This window comes from Lithobates pipiens, unplaced genomic scaffold (genome assembly GCF_037356315.1).
Source record: "Lithobates pipiens isolate NorthernLeopardFrog02 unplaced genomic scaffold, aLitPip1_a1.2 Scaffold_8, whole genome shotgun sequence".
Classification (NCBI taxonomy): domain Eukaryota; kingdom Metazoa; phylum Chordata; class Amphibia; order Anura; family Ranidae; genus Lithobates; species Lithobates pipiens.
The window spans coordinates 572,955,967-572,978,644 of record NW_027507903.1 but is presented as its reverse complement, the minus strand read 5'-3'; the positions used below and the strand labels follow the sequence as shown (position 1 = coordinate 572,978,644).

Sequence of the window (22,678 nt, the reverse complement as noted above, 5' to 3'; positions counted from 1 at the left end):
GTACATCCCACTGGCCTTCAAAGAAAGACTTTTCACTCTCTGCTGTTACCTTCAAAGGCCACTGTTGTAGAGTTCGCATGGCCCCAAGTTTGTGTTACAGCGGGTGTAGCATGACATGGCAGGATACACCTTGGCCTGTTGACCAATCCTTTAGTGATCTGACTACGGCCTGCCACATTGTAATCGACCGACGCTAGGATAGTATCAAGGTATCCTATATCACAGAGTTGGTGCTGGTTGCAAGAAGCGGTCTTAGAGAGAGAGAGAGAGAGAGACTTCCTGCTCCTTGTGTACCTTCAGGGGTCCGAACTGGCATGGGCGTGACTGTGGACATTACACTTCATCCAGCGCATAAAGATGCCGGGACCCGGATTCGAACCGGGGTTGCTGCGGCCACAACGCAGAGTACTAACCACTATACGATCACGGCATTGTCAACGAGCCAGGTAGGAGTCGAACCTACAATCTTCTGATCCGTAGTCAGACGCGTTATCCATTGCGCCACTGGCCCTGCACCTGGCCCTGACTCTTTGCTAAGCCTTCACAAAGGGCATTCTAGCTGCAGAAGCCAATCGACACCATCTCAGCCATTCCAGAGATAAACGGCTAACTTTCTGCTGAATTTCTAATGGAAAGGAAAGTGCTCAGGCCTTCTCAGTTGCTGTCACATCACTGCTTATGGCTGCTCGATAGTTGTGAAAATGGCAAAGGCTAATAATGTTACAATCTCATTCTATGTGGCCCACAGGTGGTGTTGAAGGAAACCCCACCACCTTATAGGACGGTTGTTTCACTTCCACATAGATGGCTGCCTACTTTCGTGCCTCTCGAAAAGCAGTGGTCCTCGCTGTCCAAAATGTACATCCCACTGGCCTTCAAAGAAAGACTTTTCACTCTCTGCTGTTACCTTCAAAGGCCACTGTTGTAGAGTTCGCATGGCCCCAAGTTTGTGTTACAGCGGGTGTAGCATGACATGGCAGGATACACCTTGGCCTGTTGACCAATCCTTTAGTGATCTGACTACGGCCTGCCACATTGTAATCGACCGACGCTAGGATAGTATCAAGGTATCCTATATCACAGAGTTGGTGCTGGTTGCAAGAAGCGGTCTTAGAGAGAGAGAGAGAGAGAGACTTCCTGCTCCTTGTGTACCTTCAGGGGTCCGAACTGGCATGGGCGTGACTGCGGACATTACACTTCATCCAGCGCATAAAGATGCCGTGACCCGGATTCGAACCGGGGTTGCTGCGGCCACAACGCAGAGTACTAACCACTATACGATCACGGGATTGTCAACGAGCCAGGTAGGAGTCGAACCTACAATCTTCTGATCCGTAGTCAGACGTGTTATCCATTGCGCCACTGGCCCTGCACCTGGCCCTGACTCTTTGCTAAGCCTTCACAAAGGGCATTCTAGCTGCAGAAGCCAATCGACACCATCTCAGCCATTCCAGAGATAAACGGCTAACTTTCTGCTGAATTTCTAATGGAAAGGAAAGTGCTCAGGCCTTCTCAGTTGCTGTCACATCACTGCTTATGGCTGCTCGATAGTTGTGAAAATGGCAAAGGCTAATAATGTTACAATCTCATTCTATGTGGCCCACAGGTGGTGTTGAAGGAAACCCCACCACCTTATAGGACGGTTGTTTCACTTCCACATAGATGGCTGCCTACTTTCGTGCCTCTCGAAAAGCAGTGGTCCTCGCTGTCCAAAATGTACATCCCACTGGCCTTCAAAGAAAGACTTTTCACTCTCTGCTGTTACCTTCAAAGGCCACTGTTGTAGAGTTCGCATGGCCCCAAGTTTGTGTTACAGCGGGTGTAGCATGACATGGCAGGATACACCTTGGCCTGTTGACCAATCCTTTAGTGATCTGACTACGGCCTGCCACATTGTAATCGACCGACGCTAGGATAGTATCAAGGTATCCTATATCACAGAGTTGGTGCTGGTTGCAAGAAGCGGTCTTAGAGAGAGAGAGAGAGAGAGACTTCCTGCTCCTTGTGTACCTTCAGGGGTCCGAACTGGCATGGGCGTGACTGTGGACATTACACTTCATCCAGCGCATAAAGATGCCGTGACCCGGATTCGAACCGGGGTTGCTGCGGCCACAACGCAGAGTACTAACCACTATACGATCACGGCATTGTCAACGAGCCAGGTAGGAGTCGAACCTACAATCTTCTGATCCGTAGTCAGACGCGTTATCCATTGCGCCACTGGCCCTGCACCTGGCCCTGACTCTTTGCTAAGCCTTCACAAAGGGCATTCTAGCTGCAGAAGCCAATCGACACCATCTCAGCCATTCCAGAGATAAACGGCTAACTTTCTGCTGAATTTCTAATGGAAAGGAAAGTGCTCAGGCCTTCTCAGTTGCTGTCACATCACTGCTTATGGCTGCTCGATAGTTGTGAAAATGGCAAAGGCTAATAATGTTACAATCTCATTCTATGTGGCCCACAGGTGGTGTTGAAGGAAACCCCACCACCTTATAGGACGGTTGTTTCACTTCCACATAGATGGCTGCCTACTTTCGTGCCTCTCGAAAAGCAGTGGTCCTCGCTGTCCAAAATGTACATCCCACTGGCCTTCAAAGAAAGACTTTTCACTCTCTGCTGTTACCTTCAAAGGCCACTGTTGTAGAGTTCGCATGGCCCCAAGTTTGTGTTACAGCGGGTGTAGCATGACATGGCAGGATACACCTTGGCCTGTTGACCAATCCTTTAGTGATCTGACTACGGCCTGCCACATTGTAATCGACCGACGCTAGGATAGTATCAAGGTATCCTATATCACAGAGTTGGTGCTGGTTGCAAGAAGCGGTCTTAGAGAGAGAGAGAGAGAGAGAGAGAGACTTCCTGCTCCTTGTGTACCTTCAGGGGTCCGAACTGGCATGGGCGTGACTGTGGACATTACACTTCATCCAGCGCATAAAGATGCCGGGACCCGGATTCGAACCGGGGTTGCTGCGGCCACAACGCAGAGTACTAACCACTATACGATCACGGCATTGTCAACAAGCCAGGTAGGAGTCGAACCTACAATCTTCTGATCCGTAGTCAGACGCGTTATCCATTGCGCCACTGGCCCTGCACCTGGCCCTGACTCTTTGCTAAGCCTTCACAAAGGGCATTCTAGCTGCAGAAGCCAATCGACACCATCTCAGCCATTCCAGAGATAAACGGCTAACTTTCTGCTGAATTTCTAATGGAAAGGAAAGTGCTCAGGCCTTCTCAGTTGCTGTCACATCACTGCTTATGGCTGCTCGATAGTTGTGAAAATGGCAAAGGCTAATAATGTTACAATCTCATTCTATGTGGCCCACAGGTGGTGTTGAAGGAAACCCCACCACCTTATAGGACGGTTGTTTCACTTCCACATAGATGGCTGCCTACTTTCGTGCCTCTCGAAAAGCAGTGGTCCTCGCTGTCCAAAATGTACATCCCACTGGCCTTCAAAGAAAGACTTTTCACTCTCTGCTGTTACCTTCAAAGGCCACTGTTGTAGAGTTCGCATGGCCCCAAGTTTGTGTTACAGCGGGTGTAGCATGACATGGCAGGATACACCTTGGCCTGTTGACCAATCCTTTAGTGATCTGACTACGGCCTGCCACATTGTAATCGACCGACGCTAGGATAGTATCAAGGTATCCTATATCACAGAGTTGGTGCTGGTTGCAAGAAGCGGTCTTAGAGAGAGAGAGAGAGAGAGAGACTTCCTGCTCCTTGTGTACCTTCAGGGGTCCGAACTGGCATGGGCGTGACTGCGGACATTACACTTCATCCAGCGCATAAAGATGCCGTGACCCGGATTCGAACCGGGGTTGCTGCGGCCACAACGCAGAGTACTAACCACTATACGATCACGGCATTGTCAACGAGCCAGGTAGGAGTCGAACCTACAATCTTCTGATCCGTAGTCAGACGCGTTATCCATTGCGCCACTGGCCCTGCACCTGGCCCTGACTCTTTGCTAAGCCTTCACAAAGGGCATTCTAGCTGCAGAAGCCAATCGACACCATCTCAGCCATTCCAGAGATAAACGGCTAACTTTCTGCTGAATTTCTAATGGAAAGGAAAGTGCTCAGGCCTTCTCAGTTGCTGTCACATCACTGCTTATGGCTGCTCGATAGTTGTGAAAATGGCAAAGGCTAATAATGTTACAATCTCATTCTATGTGGCCCACAGGTGGTGTTGAAGGAAACCCCACCACCTTATAGGACGGTTGTTTCACTTCCACATAGATGGCTGCCTACTTTCGTGCCTCTCGAAAAGCAGTGGTCCTCGCTGTCCAAAATGTACATCCCACTGGCCTTCAAAGAAAGTCTTTTCACTCTCTGCTGTTACCTTCAAAGGCCACTGTTGTAGAGTTCGCATGGCCCCAAGTTTGTGTTACAGCGGGTGTAGCATGACATGGCAGGATACACCTTGGCCTGTTGACCAATCCTTTAGTGATCTGACTACGGCCTGCCACATTGTAATCGACCGACGCTAGGATAGTATCAAGGTATCCTATATCACAGAGTTGGTGCTGGTTGCAAGAAGCGGTCTTAGAGAGAGAGAGAGAGAGACTTCCTGCTCCTTGTGTACCTTCAGGGGTCCGAACTGGCATGGGCGTGACTGTGGACATTACACTTCATCCAGCGCATAAAGATGCCGTGACCCGGATTCGAACCGGGGTTGCTGCGGCCACAACGCAGAGTACTAACCACTATACGATCACGGCATTGTCAACGAGCCAGGTAGGAGTCGAACCTACAATCTTCTGATCCGTAGTCAGACGCGTTATCCATTGCGCCACTGGCCCTGCACCTGGCCCTGACTCTTTGCTAAGCCTTCACAAAGGGCATTCTAGCTGCAGAAGCCAATCGACACCATCTCAGCCATTCCAGAGATAAACGGCTAACTTTCTGCTGAATTTCTAATGGAAAGGAAAGTGCTCAGGCCTTCTCAGTTGCTGTCACATCACTGCTTATGGCTGCTCGATAGTTGTGAAAATGGCAAAGGCTAATAATGTTACAATCTCATTCTATGTGGCCCACAGGTGGTGTTGAAGGAAACCCCACCACCTTATAGGACGGTTGTTTCACTTCCACATAGATGGCTGCCTACTTTCGTGCCTCTCGAAAAGCAGTGGTCCTCGCTGTCCAAAATGTACATCCCACTGGCCTTCAAAGAAAGACTTTTCACTCTCTGCTGTTACCTTCAAAGGCCACTGTTGTAGAGTTCGCATGGCCCCAAGTTTGTGTTACAGCGGGTGTAGCATGACATGGCAGGATACACCTTGGCCTGTTGACCAATCCTTTAGTGATCTGACTACGGCCTGCCACATTGTAATCGACCGACGCTAGGATAGTATCAAGGTATCCTATATCACAGAGTTGGTGCTGGTTGCAAGAAGCGGTCTTAGAGAGAGAGAGAGAGAGAGAGACTTCCTGCTCCTTGTGTACCTTCAGGGGTCCGAACTGGCATGGGCGTGACTGTGGACATTACACTTCATCCAGCGCATAAAGATGCCGTGACCCGGATTCGAACCGGGGTTGCTGCGGCCACAACGCAGAGTACTAACCACTATACGATCACGGCATTGTCAACGAGCCAGGTAGGAGTCGAACCTACAATCTTCTGATCCGTAGTCAGACGCGTTATCCATTGCGCCACTGGCCCTGCACCTGGCCCTGACTCTTTGCTAAGCCTTCACAAAGGGCATTCTAGCTGCAGAAGCCAATCGACACCATCTCAGCCATTCCAGAGATAAACGGCTAACTTTCTGCTGAATTTCTAATGGAAAGGAAAGTGCTCAGGCCTTCTCAGTTGCTGTCACATCACTGCTTATGGCTGCTCGATAGTTGTGAAAATGGCAAAGGCTAATAATGTTACAATCTCATTCTATGTGGCCCACAGGTGGTGTTGAAGGAAACCCCACCACCTTATAGGACGGTTGTTTCACTTCCACATAGATGGCTGCCTACTTTCGTGCCTCTCGAAAAGCAGTGGTCCTCGCTGTCCAAAATGTACATCCCACTGGCCTTCAAAGAAAGACTTTTCACTCTCTGCTGTTACCTTCAAAGGCCACTGTTGTAGAGTTCGCATGGCCCCAAGTTTGTGTTACAGCGGGTGTAGCATGACATGGCAGGATACACCTTGGCCTGTTGACCAATCCTTTAGTGATCTGACTACGGCCTGCCACATTGTAATCGACCGACGCTAGGATAGTATCAAGGTATCCTATATCACAGAGTTGGTGCTGGTTGCAAGAAGCGGTCTTAGAGAGAGAGAGAGAGAGAGACTTCCTGCTCCTTGTGTACCTTCAGGGGTCCGAACTGGCATGGGCGTGACTGTGGACATTACACTTCATCCAGCGCATAAAGATGCCGTGACCCGGATTCGAACCGGGGTTGCTGCGGCCACAACGCAGAGTACTAACCACTATACGATCACGGCATTGTCAACGAGCCAGGTAGGAGTCGAACCTACAATCTTCTGATCCGTAGTCAGACGCGTTATCCATTGCGCCACTGGCCCTGCACCTGGCCCTGACTCTTTGCTAAGCCTTCACAAAGGGCATTCTAGCTGCAGAAGCCAATCGACACCATCTCAGCCATTCCAGAGATAAACGGCTAACTTTCTGCTGAATTTCTAATGGAAAGGAAAGTGCTCAGGCCTTCTCAGTTGCTGTCACATCACTGCTTATGGCTGCTCGATAGTTGTGAAAATGGCAAAGGCTAATAATGTTACAATCTCATTCTATGTGGCCCACAGGTGGTGTTGAAGGAAACCCCACCACCTTATAGGACGGTTGTTTCACTTCCACATAGATGGCTGCCTACTTTCGTGCCTCTCGAAAAGCAGTGGTCCTCGCTGTCCAAAATGTACATCCCACTGGCCTTCAAAGAAAGACTTTTCACTCTCTGCTGTTACCTTCAAAGGCCACTGTTGTAGAGTTCGCATGGCCCCAAGTTTGTGTTACAGCGGGTGTAGCATGACATGGCAGGATACACCTTGGCCTGTTGACCAATCCTTTAGTGATCTGACTACGGCCTGCCACATTGTAATCGACCGACGCTAGGATAGTATCAAGGTATCCTATATCACAGAGTTGGTGCTGGTTGCAAGAAGCGGTCTTAGAGAGAGAGAGAGAGAGAGAGACTTCCTGCTCCTTGTGTACCTTCAGGGGTCCGAACTGGCATGGGCGTGACTGTGGACATTACACTTCATCCAGCGCATAAAGATGCCGTGACCCGGATTCGAACCGGGGTTGCTGCGGCCACAACGCAGAGTACTAACCACTATACGATCACGGCATTGTCAACGAGCCAGGTAGGAGTCGAACCTACAATCTTCTGATCCGTAGTCAGACGCGTTATCCATTGCGCCACTGGCCCTGCACCTGGCCCTGACTCTTTGCTAAGCCTTCACAAAGGGCATTCTAGCTGCAGAAGCCAATCGACACCATCTCAGCCATTCCAGAGATAAACGGCTAACTTTCTGCTGAATTTCTAATGGAAAGGAAAGTGCTCAGGCCTTCTCAGTTGCTGTCACATCACTGCTTATGGCTGCTCGATAGTTGTGAAAATGGCAAAGGCTAATAATGTTACAATCTCATTCTATGTGGCCCACAGGTGGTGTTGAAGGAAACCCCACCACCTTATAGGACGGTTGTTTCACTTCCACATAGATGGCTGCCTACTTTCGTGCCTCTCGAAAAGCAGTGGTCCTCGCTGTCCAAAATGTACATCCCACTGGCCTTCAAAGAAAGACTTTTCACTCTCTGCTGTTACCTTCAAAGGCCACTGTTGTAGAGTTCGCATGGCCCCAAGTTTGTGTTACAGCGGGTGTAGCATGACATGGCAGGATACACCTTGGCCTGTTGACCAATCCTTTAGTGATCTGACTACGGCCTGCCACATTGTAATCGACCGACGCTAGGATAGTATCAAGGTATCCTATATCACAGAGTTGGTGCTGGTTGCAAGAAGCGGTCTTAGAGAGAGAGAGAGAGAGAGACTTCCTGCTCCTTGTGTACCTTCAGGGGTCCGAACTGGCATGGGCGTGACTGCGGACATTACACTTCATCCAGCGCATAAAGATGCCGTGACCCGGATTCGAACCGGGGTTGCTGCGGCCACAACGCAGAGTACTAACCACTATACGATCACGGCATTGTCAACGAGCCAGGTAGGAGTCGAACCTACAATCTTCTGATCCGTAGTCAGACGCGTTATCCATTGCGCCACTGGCCCTGCACCTGGCCCTGACTCTTTGCTAAGCCTTCACAAAGGGCATTCTAGCTGCAGAAGCCAATCGACACCATCTCAGCCATTCCAGAGATAAACGGCTAACTTTCTGCTGAATTTCTAATGGAAAGGAAAGTGCTCAGGCCTTCTCAGTTGCTGTCACATCACTGCTTATGGCTGCTCGATAGTTGTGAAAATGGCAAAGGCTAATAATGTTACAATCTCATTCTATGTGGCCCACAGGTGGTGTTGAAGGAAACCCCACCACCTTATAGGACGGTTGTTTCACTTCCACATAGATGGCTGCCTACTTTCGTGCCTCTCGAAAAGCAGTGGTCCTCGCTGTCCAAAATGTACATCCCACTGGCCTTCAAAGAAAGTCTTTTCACTCTCTGCTGTTACCTTCAAAGGCCACTGTTGTAGAGTTCGCATGGCCCCAAGTTTGTGTTACAGCGGGTGTAGCATGACATGGCAGGATACACCTTGGCCTGTTGACCAATCCTTTAGTGATCTGACTACGGCCTGCCACATTGTAATCGACCGACGCTAGGATAGTATCAAGGTATCCTATATCACAGAGTTGGTGCTGGTTGCAAGAAGCGGTCTTAGAGAGAGAGAGAGAGAGAGACTTCCTGCTCCTTGTGTACCTTCAGGGGTCCGAACTGGCATGGGCGTGACTGTGGACATTACACTTCATCCAGCGCATAAAGATGCCGTGACCCGGATTCGAACCGGGGTTGCTGCGGCCACAACGCAGAGTACTAACCACTATACGATCACGGCATTGTCAACGAGCCAGGTAGGAGTCGAACCTACAATCTTCTGATCCGTAGTCAGACGCGTTATCCATTGCGCCACTGGCCCTGCACCTGGCCCTGACTCTTTGCTAAGCCTTCACAAAGGGCATTCTAGCTGCAGAAGCCAATCGACACCATCTCAGCCATTCCAGAGATAAACGGCTAACTTTCTGCTGAATTTCTAATGGAAAGGAAAGTGCTCAGGCCTTCTCAGTTGCTGTCACATCACTGCTTATGGCTGCTCGATAGTTGTGAAAATGGCAAAGGCTAATAATGTTACAATCTCATTCTATGTGGCCCACAGGTGGTGTTGAAGGAAACCCCACCACCTTATAGGACGGTTGTTTCACTTCCACATAGATGGCTGCCTACTTTCGTGCCTCTCGAAAAGCAGTGGTCCTCGCTGTCCAAAATGTACATCCCACTGGCCTTCAAAGAAAGACTTTTCACTCTCTGCTGTTACCTTCAAAGGCCACTGTTGTAGAGTTCGCATGGCCCCAAGTTTGTGTTACAGCGGGTGTAGCATGACATGGCAGGATACACCTTGGCCTGTTGACCAATCCTTTAGTGATCTGACTACGGCCTGCCACATTGTAATCGACCGACGCTAGGATAGTATCAAGGTATCCTATATCACAGAGTTGGTGCTGGTTGCAAGAAGCGGTCTTAGAGAGAGAGAGAGAGAGAGAGACTTCCTGCTCCTTGTGTACCTTCAGGGGTCCGAACTGGCATGGGCGTGACTGTGGACATTACACTTCATCCAGCGCATAAAGATGCCGTGACCCGGATTCGAACCGGGGTTGCTGCGGCCACAACGCAGAGTACTAACCACTATACGATCACGGCATTGTCAACGAGCCAGGTAGGAGTCGAACCTACAATCTTCTGATCCGTAGTCAGACGCGTTATCCATTGCGCCACTGGCCCTGCACCTGGCCCTGACTCTTTGCTAAGCCTTCACAAAGGGCATTCTAGCTGCAGAAGCCAATCGACACCATCTCAGCCATTCCAGAGATAAACGGCTAACTTTCTGCTGAATTTCTAATGGAAAGGAAAGTGCTCAGGCCTTCTCAGTTGCTGTCACATCACTGCTTATGGCTGCTCGATAGTTGTGAAAATGGCAAAGGCTAATAATGTTACAATCTCATTCTATGTGGCCCACAGGTGGTGTTGAAGGAAACCCCACCACCTTATAGGACGGTTGTTTCACTTCCACATAGATGGCTGCCTACTTTCGTGCCTCTCGAAAAGCAGTGGTCCTCGCTGTCCAAAATGTACATCCCACTGGCCTTCAAAGAAAGACTTTTCACTCTCTGCTGTTACCTTCAAAGGCCACTGTTGTAGAGTTCGCATGGCCCCAAGTTTGTGTTACAGCGGGTGTAGCATGACATGGCAGGATACACCTTGGCCTGTTGACCAATCCTTTAGTGATCTGACTACGGCCTGCCACATTGTAATCGACCGACGCTAGGATAGTATCAAGGTATCCTATATCACAGAGTTGGTGCTGGTTGCAAGAAGCGGTCTTAGAGAGAGAGAGAGAGAGAGACTTCCTGCTCCTTGTGTACCTTCAGGGGTCCGAACTGGCATGGGCGTGACTGCGGACATTACACTTCATCCAGCGCATAAAGATGCCGTGACCCGGATTCGAACCGGGGTTGCTGCGGCCACAACGCAGAGTACTAACCACTATACGATCACGGCATTGTCAACGAGCCAGGTAGGAGTCGAACCTACAATCTTCTGATCCGTAGTCAGACGCGTTATCCATTGCGCCACTGGCCCTGCACCTGGCCCTGACTCTTTGCTAAGCCTTCACAAAGGGCATTCTAGCTGCAGAAGCCAATCGACACCATCTCAGCCATTCCAGAGATAAACGGCTAACTTTCTGCTGAATTTCTAATGGAAAGGAAAGTGCTCAGGCCTTCTCAGTTGCTGTCACATCACTGCTTATGGCTGCTCGATAGTTGTGAAAATGGCAAAGGCTAATAATGTTACAATCTCATTCTATGTGGCCCACAGGTGGTGTTGAAGGAAACCCCACCACCTTATAGGACGGTTGTTTCACTTCCACATAGATGGCTGCCTACTTTCGTGCCTCTCGAAAAGCAGTGGTCCTCGCTGTCCAAAATGTACATCCCACTGGCCTTCAAAGAAAGTCTTTTCACTCTCTGCTGTTACCTTCAAAGGCCACTGTTGTAGAGTTCGCATGGCCCCAAGTTTGTGTTACAGCGGGTGTAGCATGACATGGCAGGATACACCTTGGCCTGTTGACCAATCCTTTAGTGATCTGACTACGGCCTGCCACATTGTAATCGACCGACGCTAGGATAGTATCAAGGTATCCTATATCACAGAGTTGGTGCTGGTTGCAAGAAGCGGTCTTAGAGAGAGAGAGAGAGAGACTTCCTGCTCCTTGTGTACCTTCAGGGGTCCGAACTGGCATGGGCGTGACTGTGGACATTACACTTCATCCAGCGCATAAAGATGCCGTGACCCGGATTCGAACCGGGGTTGCTGCGGCCACAACGCAGAGTACTAACCACTATACGATCACAGCATTGTCAACGAGCCAGGTAGGAGTCGAACCTACAATCTTCTGATCCGTAGTCAGACGCGTTATCCATTGCGCCACTGGCCCTGCACCTGGCCCTGACTCTTTGCTAAGCCTTCACAAAGGGCATTCTAGCTGCAGAAGCCAATCGACACCATCTCAGCCATTCCAGAGATAAACGGCTAACTTTCTGCTGAATTTCTAATGGAAAGGAAAGTGCTCAGGCCTTCTCAGTTGCTGTCACATCACTGCTTATGGCTGCTCGATAGTTGTGAAAATGGCAAAGGCTAATAATGTTACAATCTCATTCTATGTGGCCCACAGGTGGTGTTGAAGGAAACCCCACCACCTTATAGGACGGTTGTTTCACTTCCACATAGATGGCTGCCTACTTTCGTGCCTCTCGAAAAGCAGTGGTCCTCGCTGTCCAAAATGTACATCCCACTGGCCTTCAAAGAAAGTCTTTTCACTCTCTGCTGTTACCTTCAAAGGCCACTGTTGTAGAGTTCGCATGGCCCCAAGTTTGTGTTACAGCGGGTGTAGCATGACATGGCAGGATACACCTTGGCCTGTTGACCAATCCTTTAGTGATCTGACTACGGCCTGCCACATTGTAATCGACCGACGCTAGGATAGTATCAAGGTATCCTATATCACAGAGTTGGTGCTGGTTGCAAGAAGCGGTCTTAGAGAGAGAGACTTCCTGCTCCTTGTGTACCTTCAGGGGTCCGAACTGGCATGGGCGTGACTGTGGACATTACACTTCATCCAGCGCATAAAGATGCCGTGACCCGGATTCGAACCGGGGTTGCTGCGGCCACAACGCAGAGTACTAACCACTATACGATCACGGCATTGTCAACGAGCCAGGTAGGAGTCGAACCTACAATCTTCTGATCCGTAGTCAGACGCGTTATCCATTGCGCCACTGGCCCTGCACCTGGCCCTGACTCTTTGCTAAGCCTTCACAAAGGGCATTCTAGCTGCAGAAGCCAATCGACACCATCTCAGCCATTCCAGAGATAAACGGCTAACTTTCTGCTGAATTTCTAATGGAAAGGAAAGTGCTCAGGCCTTCTCAGTTGCTGTCACATCACTGCTTATGGCTGCTCGATAGTTGTGAAAATGGCAAAGGCTAATAATGTTACAATCTCATTCTATGTGGCCCACAGGTGGTGTTGAAGGAAACCCCACCGCCTTATAGGACGGTTGTTTCACTTCCACATAGATGGCTGCCTACTTTCGTGCCTCTCGAAAAGCAGTGGTCCTCGCTGTCCAAAATGTACATCCCACTGGCCTTCAAAGAAAGTCTTTTCACTCTCTGCTGTTACCTTCAAAGGCCACTGTTGTAGAGTTCGCATGGCCCCAAGTTTGTGTTACAGCGGGTGTAGCATGACATGGCAGGATACACCTTGGCCTGTTGACCAATCCTTTAGTGATCTGACTACGGCCTGCCACATTGTAATCGACCGACGCTAGGATAGTATCAAGGTATCCTATATCACAGAGTTGGTGCTGGTTGCAAGAAGCGGTCTTAGAGAGAGAGAGAGAGAGAGAGAGAGAGAGACTTCCTGCTCCTTGTGTACCTTCAGGGGTCCGAACTGGCATGGGCGTGACTGTGGACATTACACTTCATCCAGCGCATAAAGATGCCGTGACCCGGATTCGAACCGGGGTTGCTGCGGCCACAACGCAGAGTACTAACCACTATACGATCACGGCATTGTCAACGAGCCAGGTAGGAGTCGAACCTACAATCTTCTGATCCGTAGTCAGACGCGTTATCCATTGCGCCACTGGCCCTGCACCTGGCCCTGACTCTTTGCTAAGCCTTCACAAAGGGCATTCTAGCTGCAGAAGCCAATCGACACCATCTCAGCCATTCCAGAGATAAACGGCTAACTTTCTGCTGAATTTCTAATGGAAAGGAAAGTGCTCAGGCCTTCTCAGTTGCTGTCACATCACTGCTTATGGCTGCTCGATAGTTGTGAAAATGGCAAAGGCTAATAATGTTACAATCTCATTCTATGTGGCCCACAGGTGGTGTTGAAGGAAACCCCACCACCTTATAGGACGGTTGTTTCACTTCCACATAGATGGCTGCCTACTTTCGTGCCTCTCGAAAAGCAGTGGTCCTCGCTGTCCAAAATGTACATCCCACTGGCCTTCAAAGAAAGTCTTTTCACTCTCTGCTGTTACCTTCAAAGGCCACTGTTGTAGAGTTCGCATGGCCCCAAGTTTGTGTTACAGCGGGTGTAGCATGACATGGCAGGATACACCTTGGCCTGTTGACCAATCCTTTAGTGATCTGACTACGGCCTGCCACATTGTAATCGACCGACGCTAGGATAGTATCAAGGTATCCTATATCACAGAGTTGGTGCTGGTTGCAAGAAGCGGTCTTAGAGAGAGAGAGAGAGAGAGAGAGAGACTTCCTGCTCCTTGTGTACCTTCAGGGGTCCGAACTGGCATGGGCGTGACTGTGGACATTACACTTAATCCAGCGCATAAAGATGCCGTGACCCGGATTCGAACCGGGGTTGCTGCGGCCACAACGCAGAGTACTAACCACTATACGATCACGGCATTGTCAACGAGCCAGGTAGGAGTCGAACCTACAATCTTCTGATCCGTAGTCAGACGCGTTATCCATTGCGCCACTGGCCCTGCACCTGGCCCTGACTCTTTGCTAAGCCTTCACAAAGGGCATTCTAGCTGCAGAAGCCAATCGACACCATCTCAGCCATTCCAGAGATAAACGGCTAACTTTCTGCTGAATTTCTAATGGAAAGGAAAGTGCTCAGGCCTTCTCAGTTGCTGTCACATCACTGCTTATGGCTGCTCGATAGTTGTGAAAATGGCAAAGGCTAATAATGTTACAATCTCATTCTATGTGGCCCACAGGTGGTGTTGAAGGAAACCCCACCACCTTATAGGACGGTTGTTTCACTTCCACATAGATGGCTGCCTACTTTCGTGCCTCTCGAAAAGCAGTGGTCCTCGCTGTCCAAAATGTACATCCCACTGGCCTTCAAAGAAAGTCTTTTCACTCTCTGCTGTTACCTTCAAAGGCCACTGTTGTAGAGTTCGCATGGCCCCAAGTTTGTGTTACAGCGGGTGTAGCATGACATGGCAGGATACACCTTGGCCTGTTGACCAATCCTTTAGTGATCTGACTACGGCCTGCCACATTGTAATCGACCGACGCTAGGATAGTATCAAGGTATCCTATATCACAGAGTTGGTGCTGGTTGCAAGAAGCGGTCTTAGAGAGAGAGAGAGAGACTTCCTGCTCCTTGTGTACCTTCAGGGGTCCGAACTGGCATGGGCGTGACTGTGGACATTACACTTCATCCAGCGCATAAAGATGCCGTGACCCGGATTCGAACCGGGGTTGCTGCGGCCACAACGCAGAGTACTAACCACTATACGATCACGGCATTGTCAACGAGCCAGGTAGGAGTCGAACCTACAATCTTCTGATCCGTAGTCAGACGCGTTATCCATTGCGCCACTGGCCCTGCACCTGGCCCTGACTCTTTGCTAAGCCTTCACAAAGGGCATTCTAGCTGCAGAAGCCAATCGACACCATCTCAGCCATTCCAGAGATAAACGGCTAACTTTCTGCTGAATTTCTAATGGAAAGGAAAGTGCTCAGGCCTTCTCAGTTGCTGTCACATCACTGCTTATGGCTGCTCGATAGTTGTGAAAATGGCAAAGGCTAATAATGTTACAATCTCATTCTATGTGGCCCACAGGTGGTGTTGAAGGAAACCCCACCACCTTATAGGACGGTTGTTTCACTTCCACATAGATGGCTGCCTACTTTCGTGCCTCTCGAAAAGCAGTGGTCCTCGCTGTCCAAAATGTACATCCCACTGGCCTTCAAAGAAAGTCTTTTCACTCTCTGCTGTTACCTTCAAAGGCCACTGTTGTAGAGTTCGCATGGCCCCAAGTTTGTGTTACAGCGGGTGTAGCATGACATGGCAGGATACACCTTGGCCTGTTGACCAATCCTTTAGTGATCTGACTACGGCCTGCCACATTGTAATCGACCGACGCTAGGATAGTATCAAGGTATCCTATATCACAGAGTTGGTGCTGGTTGCAAGAAGCGGTCTTAGAGAGAGAGAGAGAGAGAGACTTCCTGCTCCTTGTGTACCTTCAGGGGTCCGAACTGGCATGGGCGTGACTGTGGACATTACACTTCATCCAGCGCATAAAGATGCCGTGACCCGGATTCGAACCGGGGTTGCTGCGGCCACAACGCAGAGTACTAACCACTATACGATCACGGCATTGTCAACGAGCCAGGTAGGAGTCGAACCTACAATCTTCTGATCCGTAGTCAGACGCGTTATCCATTGCGCCACTGGCCCTGCACCTGGCCCTGACTCTTTGCTAAGCCTTCACAAAGGGCATTCTAGCTGCAGAAGCCAATCGACACCATCTCAGCCATTCCAGAGATAAACGGCTAACTTTCTGCTGAATTTCTAATGGAAAGGAAAGTGCTCAGGCCTTCTCAGTTGCTGTCACATCACTGCTTATGGCTGCTCGATAGTTGTGAAAATGGCAAAGGCTAATAATGTTACAATCTCATTCTATGTGGCCCACAGGTGGTGTTGAAGGAAACCCCACCACCTTATAGGACGGTTGTTTCACTTCCACATAGATGGCTGCCTACTTTCGTGCCTCTCGAAAAGCAGTGGTCCTCGCTGTCCAAAATGTACATCCCACTGGCCTTCAAAGAAAGTCTTTTCACTCTCTGCTGTTACCTTCAAAGGCCACTGTTGTAGAGTTCGCATGGCCCCAAGTTTGTGTTACAGCGGGTGTAGCATGACATGGCAGGATACACCTTGGCCTGTTGACCAATCCTTTAGTGATCTGACTACGGCCTGCCACATTGTAATCGACCGACGCTAGGATAGTATCAAGGTATCCTATATCACAGAGTTGGTGCTGGTTGCAAGAAGCGATCTTAGAGAGAGAGAGAGAGAGAGACTTCCTGCTCCTTGTGTACCTTCAGGGGTCCGAACTGGCATGGGCGTGACTGTGGACATTACACTTCATCCAGCGCATAAAGATGCCGTGACCCGGATTCGAACCGGGGTTGCTGCGGCCACAACGCAGAGTACTAACCACTATACGATCACGGCATTGTCAACGAGCCAGGTAGGAGTCGAACCTACAATCTTCTGATCCGTAGTCAGACGCGTTATCCATTGCGCCACTGGCCCTGCACCTGGCCCTGACTCTTTGCTAAGCCTTCACAAAGGGCATTCTAGCTGCAGAAGCCAATCGACACCATCTCAGCCATTCCAGAGATAAACGGCTAACTTTCTGCTGAATTTCTAATGGAAAGGAAAGTGCTCAGGCCTTCTCAGTTGCTGTCACATCACTGCTTATGGCTGCTCGATAGTTGTGAAAATGGCAAAGGCTAATAATGTTACAATCTCATTCTATGTGGCCCACAGGTGGTGTTGAAGGAAACCCCACCACCTTATAGGACGGTTGTTTCACTTCCACATAGATGGCTGCCTACTTTCGTGCCTCTCGAAAAGCAGTGGTCCTCGCTGTCCAAAATGTACATCCCACTGGCCTTCAAAGAAAGTCTTTTCACTCTCTGCTGTTACCTTCAAAGGCCACTGTTGTAGAGTTCGCATGGCCCCAAGTTTGTGTTACAGCGGGTGTAGCATGACATGGCAGGATACACCTTGGCCTGTTGACCAATCCTTTAGTGATCTGACTACGGCCTGCCACATTGTAATCGACCGACGCTAGGATAGTATCAAGGTATCCTATATCACAGAGTTGGTGCTGGTTGCAAGAAGCGGTCTTAGAGAGAGAGAGAGAGAGAGAGAGACTTCCTGCTCCTTGTGTACCTTCAGGGGTCCGAACTGGCATGGGCGTGACTGTGGACATTACACTTCATCCAGCGCATAAAGATGCCGTGACCCGGATTCGAACCGGGGTTGCTGCGGCCACAACGCAGAGTACTAACCACTATACGATCACGGCATTGTCAACGAGCCAGGTAGGAGTCGAACCTACAATCTTCTGATCCGTAGTCAGACGCGTTATCCATTGCGCCACTGGCCCTGCACCTGGCCCTGACTCTTTGCTAAGCCTTCACAAAGGGCATTCTAGCTGCAGAAGCCAATCGACACCATCTCAGCCATTCCAGAGATAAACGGCTAACTTTCTGCTGAATTTCTAATGGAAAGGAAAGTGCTCAGGCCTTCTCAGTTGCTGTCACATCACTGCTTATGGCTGCTCGATAGTTGTGAAAATGGCAAAGGCTAATAATGTTACAATCTCATTCTATGTGGCCCACAGGTGGTGTTGAAGGAAACCCCACCACCTTATAGGACGGTTGTTTCACTTCCACATAGATGGCTGCCTACTTTCGTGCCTCTCGAAAAGCAGTGGTCCTCGCTGTCCAAAATGTACATCCCACTGGCCTTCAAAGAAAGTCTTTTCACTCTCTGCTGTTACCTTCAAAGGCCACTGTTGTAGAGTTCGCATGGCCCCAAGTTTGTGTTACAGCGGGTGTAGCATGACATGGCAGGATACACCTTGGCCTGTTGACCAATCCTTTAGTGATCTGACTACGGCTTGCCACATTGTAATCGACCGACGCTAGGATAGTATCAAGGTATCCTATATCACAGAGTTGGTGCTGGTTGCAAGAAGCGGTCTTAGAGAGAGAGAGAGAGAGAGACTTCCTGCTCCTTGTGTACCTTCAGGGGTCCGAACTGGCATGGGCGTGACTGTGGACATTACACTTCATCCAGCGCATAAAGATGCCGTGACCCGGATTCGAACCGGGGTTGCTGCGGCCACAACGCAGAGTACTAACCACTATACGATCACGGCATTGTCAACGAGCCAGGTAGGAGTCGAACCTACAATCTTCTGATCCGTAGTCAGACGCGTTATCCATTGCGCCACTGGCCCTGCACCTGGCCCTGACTCTTTGCTAAGCCTTCACAAAGGGCATTCTAGCTGCAGAAGCCAATCGACACCATCTCAGCCATTCCAGAGATAAACGGCTAACTTTCTGCTGAATTTCTAATGGAAAGGAAAGTGCTCAGGCCTTCTCAGTTGCTGTCACATCACTGCTTATGGCTGCTCGATAGTTGTGAAAATGGCAAAGGCTAATAATGTTACAATCTCATTCTATGTGGCCCACAGGTGGTGTTGAAGGAAACCCCACCACCTTATAGGACGGTTGTTTCACTTCCACATAGATGGCTGCCTACTTTCGTGCCTCTCGAAAAGCAGTGGTCCTCGCTGTCCAAAATGTACATCCCACTGGCCTTCAAAGAAAGTCTTTTCACTCTCTGCTGTTACCTTCAAAGGCCACTGTTGTAGAGTTCGCATGGCCCCAAGTTTGTGTTACAGCGGGTGTAGCATGACATGGCAGGATACACCTTGGCCTGTTGACCAATCCTTTAGTGATCTGACTACGGCCTGCCACATTGTAATCGACCGACGCTAGGATAGTATCAAGGTATCCTATATCACAGAGTTGGTGCTGGTTGCAAGAAGCGGTCTTAGAGAGAGAGAGAGAGAGAGAGAGACTTCCTGCTCCTTGTGTACCTTCAGGGGTCCGAACTGGCATGGGCGTGACTGTGGACATTACACTTCATCCAGCGCATAAAGATGCCGTGACCCGGATTCGAACCGGGGTTGCTGCGGCCACAACGCAGAGTACTAACCACTATACGATCACGGCATTGTCAACGAGCCAGGTAGGAGTCGAACCTACAATCTTCTGATCCGTAGTCAGACGCGTTATCCATTGCGCCACTGGCCCTGCACCTGGCCCTGACTCTTTGCTAAGCCTTCACAAAGGGCATTCTAGCTGCAGAAGCCAATCGACACCATCTCAGCCATTCCAGAGATAAATGGCTAACTTTCTGCTGAATTTCTAATGGAAAGGAAAGTGCTCAGGCCTTCTCAGTTGCTGTCACATCACTGCTTATGGCTGCTCGATAGTTGTGAAAATGGCAAAGGCTAATAATGTTACAATCTCATTCTATGTGGCCCACAGGTGGTGTTGAAGGAAACCCCACCACCTTATAGGACGGTTGTTTCACTTCCACATAGATGGCTGCCTACTTTCGTGCCTCTCGAAAAGCAGTGGTCCTCGCTGTCCAAAATGTACATCCCACTGGCCTTCAAAGAAAGTCTTTTCACTCTCTGCTGTTACCTTCAAAGGCCACTGTTGTAGAGTTCGCATGGCCCCAAGTTTGTGTTACAGCGGGTGTAGCATGACATGGCAGGATACACCTTGGCCTGTTGACCAATCCTTTAGTGATCTGACTACGGCCTGCCACATTGTAATCGACCGACGCTAGGATAGTATCAAGGTATCCTATATCACAGAGTTGGTGCTGGTTGCAAGAAGCGGTCTTAGAGAGAGAGAGAGAGAGAGAGACTTCCTGCTCCTTGTGTACCTTCAGGGGTCCGAACTGGCATGGGCGTGACTGTGGACATTACACTTCATCCAGCGCATAAAGATGCCGTGACCCGGATTCGAACCGGGGTTGCTGCGGCCACAACGCAGAGTACTAACCACTATACGATCACGGCATTGTCAACGAGCCAGGTAGGAGTCGAACCTACAATCTTCTGATCCGTAGTCAGACGCGTTATCCATTGCGCCACTGGCCCTGCACCTGGCCCTGACTCTTTGCTAAGCCTTCACAAAGGGCATTCTAGCTGCAGAAGCCAATCGACACCATCTCAGCCATTCCAGAGATAAACGGCTAACTTTCTGCTGAATTTCTAATGGAAAGGAAAGTGCTCAGGCCTTCTCAGTTGCTGTCACATCACTGCTTATGGCTGCTCGATAGTTGTGAAAATGGCAAAGGCTAATAATGTTACAATCTCATTCTATGTGGCCCACAGGTGGTGTTGAAGGAAACCCCACCACCTTATAGGACGGTTGTTTCACTTCCACATAGATGGCTGCCTACTTTCGTGCCTCTCGAAAAGCAGTGGTCCTCGCTGTCCAAAATGTACATCCCACTGGCCTTCAAAGAAAGTCTTTTCACTCTCTGCTGTTACCTTCAAAGGCCACTGTTGTAGAGTTCGCATGGCCCCAAGTTTGTGTTACAGCGGGTGTAGCATGACATGGCAGGATACACCTTGGCCTGTTGACCAATCCTTTAGTGATCTGACTACGGCCTGCCACATTGTAATCGACCGACGCTAGGATAGTATCAAGGTATCCTATATCACAGAGTTGGTGCTGGTTGCAAGAAGCGGTCTTAGAGAGAGAGAGAGAGAGAGACTTCCTGCTCCTTGTGTACCTTCAGGGGTCCGAACTGGCATGGGCGTGACTGTGGACATTACACTTCATCCAGCGCATAAAGATGCCGTGACCCGGATTCGAACCGGGGTTGCTGCGGCCACAACGCAGAGTACTAACCACTATACGATCACGGCATTGTCAACGAGCCAGGTAGGAGTCGAACCTACAATCTTCTGATCCGTAGTCAGACGCGTTATCCATTGCGCCACTGGCCCTGCACCTGGCCCTGACTCTTTGCTAAGCCTTCACAAAGGGCATTCTAGCTGCAGAAGCCAATCGACACCATCTCAGCCATTCCAGAGATAAACGGCTAACTTTCTGCTGAATTTCTAATGGAAAGGAAAGTGCTCAGGCCTTCTCAGTTGCTGTCACATCACTGCTTATGGCTGCTCGATAGTTGTGAAAATGGCAAAGGCTAATAATGTTACAATCTCATTCTATGTGGCCCACAGGTGGTGTTGAAGGAAACCCCACCACCTTATAGGACGGTTGTTTCACTTCCACATAGATGGCTGCCTACTTTCGTGCCTCTCGAAAAGCAGTGGTCCTCGCTGTCCAAAATGTACATCCCACTGGCCTTCAAAGAAAGTCTTTTCACTCTCTGCTGTTACCTTCAAAGGCCACTGTTGTAGAGTTCGCATGGCCCCAAGTTTGTGTTACAGCGGGTGTAGCATGACATGGCAGGATACACCTTGGCCTGTTGACCAATCCTTTAGTGATCTGACTACGGCCTGCCACATTGTAATCGACCGACGCTAGGATAGTATCAAGGTATCCTATATCACAGAGTTGGTGCTGGTTGCAAGAAGCGGTCTTAGAGAGAGAGAGAGAGAGAGACTTCCTGCTCCTTGTGTACCTTCAGGGGTCCGAACTGGCATGGGCGTGACTGTGGACATTACACTTCATCCAGCGCATAAAGATGCCGTGACCCGGATTCGAACCGGGGTTGCTGCGGCCACAACGCAGAGTACTAACCACTATACGATCACGGCATTGTCAACGAGCCAGGTAGGAGTCGAACCTACAATCTTCTGATCCGTAGTCAGACGCGTTATCCATTGCGCCACTGGCCCTGCACCTGGCCCTGACTCTTTGCTAAGCCTTCACAAAGGGCATTCTAGCTGCAGAAGCCAATCGACACCATCTCAGCCATTCCAGAGATAAACGGCTAACTTTCTGCTGAATTTCTAATGGAAAGGAAAGTGCTCAGGCCTTCTCAGTTGCTGTCACATCACTGCTTATGGCTGCTCGATAGTTGTGAAAATGGCAAAGGCTAATAATGTTACAATCTCATTCTATGTGGCCCACAGGTGGTGTTGAAGGAAACCCCACCACCTTATAGGACGGTTGTTTCACTTCCACATAGATGGCTGCCTACTTTCGTGCCTCTCGAAAAGCAGTGGTCCTCGCTGTCCAAAATGTACATCCCACTGGCCTTCAAAGAAAGTCTTTTCACTCTCTGCTGTTACCTTCAAAGGCCACTGTTGTAGAGTTCGCATGGCCCCAAGTTTGTGTTACAGCGGGTGTAGCATGACATGGCAGGATACACCTTGGCCTGTTGACCAATCCTTTAGTGATCTGACTACGGCCTGCCACATTGTAATCGACCGACGCTAGGATAGTATCAAGGTATCCTATATCACAGAGTTGGTGCTGGTTGCAAGAAGCGGTCTTAGAGAGAGAGAGAGAGAGACTTCCTGCTCCTTGTGTACCTTCAGGGGTCCGAACTGGCATGGGCGTGACTGTGGACATTACACTTCATCCAGCG

General features: G+C 49.8%; 46 non-coding genes across 46 annotated transcripts; all 46 read right to left on the bottom strand.

The window, feature by feature from the left end:
* Positions 1-438: 438 nt before the first annotated feature.
* TRNAR-ACG (transfer RNA arginine (anticodon ACG)) lies at positions 439-511 on the bottom strand. Its single transcript has one exon. It is a non-coding gene; the product is annotated as a tRNA-Arg (tRNA).
* A 1,563-nt stretch (positions 512-2,074) lies between these two features.
* On the bottom strand, positions 2,075-2,146 carry TRNAH-GUG (transfer RNA histidin (anticodon GUG)). Its single transcript has one exon. It is a non-coding gene; the product is annotated as a tRNA-His (tRNA).
* An 8-nt stretch (positions 2,147-2,154) lies between these two features.
* Positions 2,155-2,227, bottom strand: TRNAR-ACG (transfer RNA arginine (anticodon ACG)). Its single transcript has one exon. It is a non-coding gene; the product is annotated as a tRNA-Arg (tRNA).
* Positions 2,228-3,798: 1,571 nt separating this feature from the next.
* TRNAH-GUG (transfer RNA histidin (anticodon GUG)) lies at positions 3,799-3,870 on the bottom strand. Its single transcript has one exon. It is a non-coding gene; the product is annotated as a tRNA-His (tRNA).
* Positions 3,871-3,878: 8 nt separating this feature from the next.
* Positions 3,879-3,951, bottom strand: TRNAR-ACG (transfer RNA arginine (anticodon ACG)). Its single transcript has one exon. It is a non-coding gene; the product is annotated as a tRNA-Arg (tRNA).
* A 703-nt stretch (positions 3,952-4,654) lies between these two features.
* On the bottom strand, positions 4,655-4,726 carry TRNAH-GUG (transfer RNA histidin (anticodon GUG)). The gene has a single exon. It is a non-coding gene; the product is annotated as a tRNA-His (tRNA).
* An 8-nt stretch (positions 4,727-4,734) lies between these two features.
* Positions 4,735-4,807, bottom strand: TRNAR-ACG (transfer RNA arginine (anticodon ACG)). The gene has a single exon. It is a non-coding gene; the product is annotated as a tRNA-Arg (tRNA).
* A 707-nt stretch (positions 4,808-5,514) lies between these two features.
* TRNAH-GUG (transfer RNA histidin (anticodon GUG)) lies at positions 5,515-5,586 on the bottom strand. Its single transcript has one exon. It is a non-coding gene; the product is annotated as a tRNA-His (tRNA).
* Positions 5,587-5,594: 8 nt separating this feature from the next.
* On the bottom strand, positions 5,595-5,667 carry TRNAR-ACG (transfer RNA arginine (anticodon ACG)). Its single transcript has one exon. It is a non-coding gene; the product is annotated as a tRNA-Arg (tRNA).
* Positions 5,668-6,372: 705 nt separating this feature from the next.
* Positions 6,373-6,444, bottom strand: TRNAH-GUG (transfer RNA histidin (anticodon GUG)). The gene has a single exon. It is a non-coding gene; the product is annotated as a tRNA-His (tRNA).
* Positions 6,445-6,452: 8 nt separating this feature from the next.
* Positions 6,453-6,525, bottom strand: TRNAR-ACG (transfer RNA arginine (anticodon ACG)). The gene has a single exon. It is a non-coding gene; the product is annotated as a tRNA-Arg (tRNA).
* Positions 6,526-7,232: 707 nt separating this feature from the next.
* TRNAH-GUG (transfer RNA histidin (anticodon GUG)) lies at positions 7,233-7,304 on the bottom strand. Its single transcript has one exon. It is a non-coding gene; the product is annotated as a tRNA-His (tRNA).
* An 8-nt stretch (positions 7,305-7,312) lies between these two features.
* TRNAR-ACG (transfer RNA arginine (anticodon ACG)) lies at positions 7,313-7,385 on the bottom strand. The gene has a single exon. It is a non-coding gene; the product is annotated as a tRNA-Arg (tRNA).
* A 705-nt stretch (positions 7,386-8,090) lies between these two features.
* TRNAH-GUG (transfer RNA histidin (anticodon GUG)) lies at positions 8,091-8,162 on the bottom strand. The gene has a single exon. It is a non-coding gene; the product is annotated as a tRNA-His (tRNA).
* An 8-nt stretch (positions 8,163-8,170) lies between these two features.
* Positions 8,171-8,243, bottom strand: TRNAR-ACG (transfer RNA arginine (anticodon ACG)). Its single transcript has one exon. It is a non-coding gene; the product is annotated as a tRNA-Arg (tRNA).
* Positions 8,244-8,948: 705 nt separating this feature from the next.
* TRNAH-GUG (transfer RNA histidin (anticodon GUG)) lies at positions 8,949-9,020 on the bottom strand. The gene has a single exon. It is a non-coding gene; the product is annotated as a tRNA-His (tRNA).
* An 8-nt stretch (positions 9,021-9,028) lies between these two features.
* On the bottom strand, positions 9,029-9,101 carry TRNAR-ACG (transfer RNA arginine (anticodon ACG)). Its single transcript has one exon. It is a non-coding gene; the product is annotated as a tRNA-Arg (tRNA).
* Positions 9,102-9,808: 707 nt separating this feature from the next.
* On the bottom strand, positions 9,809-9,880 carry TRNAH-GUG (transfer RNA histidin (anticodon GUG)). The gene has a single exon. It is a non-coding gene; the product is annotated as a tRNA-His (tRNA).
* An 8-nt stretch (positions 9,881-9,888) lies between these two features.
* TRNAR-ACG (transfer RNA arginine (anticodon ACG)) lies at positions 9,889-9,961 on the bottom strand. The gene has a single exon. It is a non-coding gene; the product is annotated as a tRNA-Arg (tRNA).
* A 705-nt stretch (positions 9,962-10,666) lies between these two features.
* TRNAH-GUG (transfer RNA histidin (anticodon GUG)) lies at positions 10,667-10,738 on the bottom strand. Its single transcript has one exon. It is a non-coding gene; the product is annotated as a tRNA-His (tRNA).
* An 8-nt stretch (positions 10,739-10,746) lies between these two features.
* TRNAR-ACG (transfer RNA arginine (anticodon ACG)) lies at positions 10,747-10,819 on the bottom strand. Its single transcript has one exon. It is a non-coding gene; the product is annotated as a tRNA-Arg (tRNA).
* A 783-nt stretch (positions 10,820-11,602) lies between these two features.
* On the bottom strand, positions 11,603-11,675 carry TRNAR-ACG (transfer RNA arginine (anticodon ACG)). The gene has a single exon. It is a non-coding gene; the product is annotated as a tRNA-Arg (tRNA).
* A 695-nt stretch (positions 11,676-12,370) lies between these two features.
* On the bottom strand, positions 12,371-12,442 carry TRNAH-GUG (transfer RNA histidin (anticodon GUG)). The gene has a single exon. It is a non-coding gene; the product is annotated as a tRNA-His (tRNA).
* Positions 12,443-12,450: 8 nt separating this feature from the next.
* Positions 12,451-12,523, bottom strand: TRNAR-ACG (transfer RNA arginine (anticodon ACG)). Its single transcript has one exon. It is a non-coding gene; the product is annotated as a tRNA-Arg (tRNA).
* Positions 12,524-13,238: 715 nt separating this feature from the next.
* On the bottom strand, positions 13,239-13,310 carry TRNAH-GUG (transfer RNA histidin (anticodon GUG)). The gene has a single exon. It is a non-coding gene; the product is annotated as a tRNA-His (tRNA).
* Positions 13,311-13,318: 8 nt separating this feature from the next.
* TRNAR-ACG (transfer RNA arginine (anticodon ACG)) lies at positions 13,319-13,391 on the bottom strand. The gene has a single exon. It is a non-coding gene; the product is annotated as a tRNA-Arg (tRNA).
* Positions 13,392-14,102: 711 nt separating this feature from the next.
* On the bottom strand, positions 14,103-14,174 carry TRNAH-GUG (transfer RNA histidin (anticodon GUG)). Its single transcript has one exon. It is a non-coding gene; the product is annotated as a tRNA-His (tRNA).
* Positions 14,175-14,182: 8 nt separating this feature from the next.
* Positions 14,183-14,255, bottom strand: TRNAR-ACG (transfer RNA arginine (anticodon ACG)). Its single transcript has one exon. It is a non-coding gene; the product is annotated as a tRNA-Arg (tRNA).
* A 701-nt stretch (positions 14,256-14,956) lies between these two features.
* TRNAH-GUG (transfer RNA histidin (anticodon GUG)) lies at positions 14,957-15,028 on the bottom strand. Its single transcript has one exon. It is a non-coding gene; the product is annotated as a tRNA-His (tRNA).
* Positions 15,029-15,036: 8 nt separating this feature from the next.
* On the bottom strand, positions 15,037-15,109 carry TRNAR-ACG (transfer RNA arginine (anticodon ACG)). Its single transcript has one exon. It is a non-coding gene; the product is annotated as a tRNA-Arg (tRNA).
* A 705-nt stretch (positions 15,110-15,814) lies between these two features.
* Positions 15,815-15,886, bottom strand: TRNAH-GUG (transfer RNA histidin (anticodon GUG)). The gene has a single exon. It is a non-coding gene; the product is annotated as a tRNA-His (tRNA).
* Positions 15,887-15,894: 8 nt separating this feature from the next.
* On the bottom strand, positions 15,895-15,967 carry TRNAR-ACG (transfer RNA arginine (anticodon ACG)). Its single transcript has one exon. It is a non-coding gene; the product is annotated as a tRNA-Arg (tRNA).
* Positions 15,968-16,672: 705 nt separating this feature from the next.
* Positions 16,673-16,744, bottom strand: TRNAH-GUG (transfer RNA histidin (anticodon GUG)). Its single transcript has one exon. It is a non-coding gene; the product is annotated as a tRNA-His (tRNA).
* An 8-nt stretch (positions 16,745-16,752) lies between these two features.
* Positions 16,753-16,825, bottom strand: TRNAR-ACG (transfer RNA arginine (anticodon ACG)). Its single transcript has one exon. It is a non-coding gene; the product is annotated as a tRNA-Arg (tRNA).
* A 709-nt stretch (positions 16,826-17,534) lies between these two features.
* TRNAH-GUG (transfer RNA histidin (anticodon GUG)) lies at positions 17,535-17,606 on the bottom strand. Its single transcript has one exon. It is a non-coding gene; the product is annotated as a tRNA-His (tRNA).
* Positions 17,607-17,614: 8 nt separating this feature from the next.
* On the bottom strand, positions 17,615-17,687 carry TRNAR-ACG (transfer RNA arginine (anticodon ACG)). Its single transcript has one exon. It is a non-coding gene; the product is annotated as a tRNA-Arg (tRNA).
* A 705-nt stretch (positions 17,688-18,392) lies between these two features.
* TRNAH-GUG (transfer RNA histidin (anticodon GUG)) lies at positions 18,393-18,464 on the bottom strand. The gene has a single exon. It is a non-coding gene; the product is annotated as a tRNA-His (tRNA).
* Positions 18,465-18,472: 8 nt separating this feature from the next.
* On the bottom strand, positions 18,473-18,545 carry TRNAR-ACG (transfer RNA arginine (anticodon ACG)). The gene has a single exon. It is a non-coding gene; the product is annotated as a tRNA-Arg (tRNA).
* Positions 18,546-19,254: 709 nt separating this feature from the next.
* On the bottom strand, positions 19,255-19,326 carry TRNAH-GUG (transfer RNA histidin (anticodon GUG)). Its single transcript has one exon. It is a non-coding gene; the product is annotated as a tRNA-His (tRNA).
* Positions 19,327-19,334: 8 nt separating this feature from the next.
* Positions 19,335-19,407, bottom strand: TRNAR-ACG (transfer RNA arginine (anticodon ACG)). Its single transcript has one exon. It is a non-coding gene; the product is annotated as a tRNA-Arg (tRNA).
* Positions 19,408-20,114: 707 nt separating this feature from the next.
* On the bottom strand, positions 20,115-20,186 carry TRNAH-GUG (transfer RNA histidin (anticodon GUG)). The gene has a single exon. It is a non-coding gene; the product is annotated as a tRNA-His (tRNA).
* An 8-nt stretch (positions 20,187-20,194) lies between these two features.
* Positions 20,195-20,267, bottom strand: TRNAR-ACG (transfer RNA arginine (anticodon ACG)). Its single transcript has one exon. It is a non-coding gene; the product is annotated as a tRNA-Arg (tRNA).
* A 705-nt stretch (positions 20,268-20,972) lies between these two features.
* On the bottom strand, positions 20,973-21,044 carry TRNAH-GUG (transfer RNA histidin (anticodon GUG)). The gene has a single exon. It is a non-coding gene; the product is annotated as a tRNA-His (tRNA).
* Positions 21,045-21,052: 8 nt separating this feature from the next.
* Positions 21,053-21,125, bottom strand: TRNAR-ACG (transfer RNA arginine (anticodon ACG)). Its single transcript has one exon. It is a non-coding gene; the product is annotated as a tRNA-Arg (tRNA).
* Positions 21,126-21,830: 705 nt separating this feature from the next.
* On the bottom strand, positions 21,831-21,902 carry TRNAH-GUG (transfer RNA histidin (anticodon GUG)). Its single transcript has one exon. It is a non-coding gene; the product is annotated as a tRNA-His (tRNA).
* Positions 21,903-21,910: 8 nt separating this feature from the next.
* TRNAR-ACG (transfer RNA arginine (anticodon ACG)) lies at positions 21,911-21,983 on the bottom strand. The gene has a single exon. It is a non-coding gene; the product is annotated as a tRNA-Arg (tRNA).
* Between the last annotated feature and the right edge of the window lie 695 nt (positions 21,984-22,678).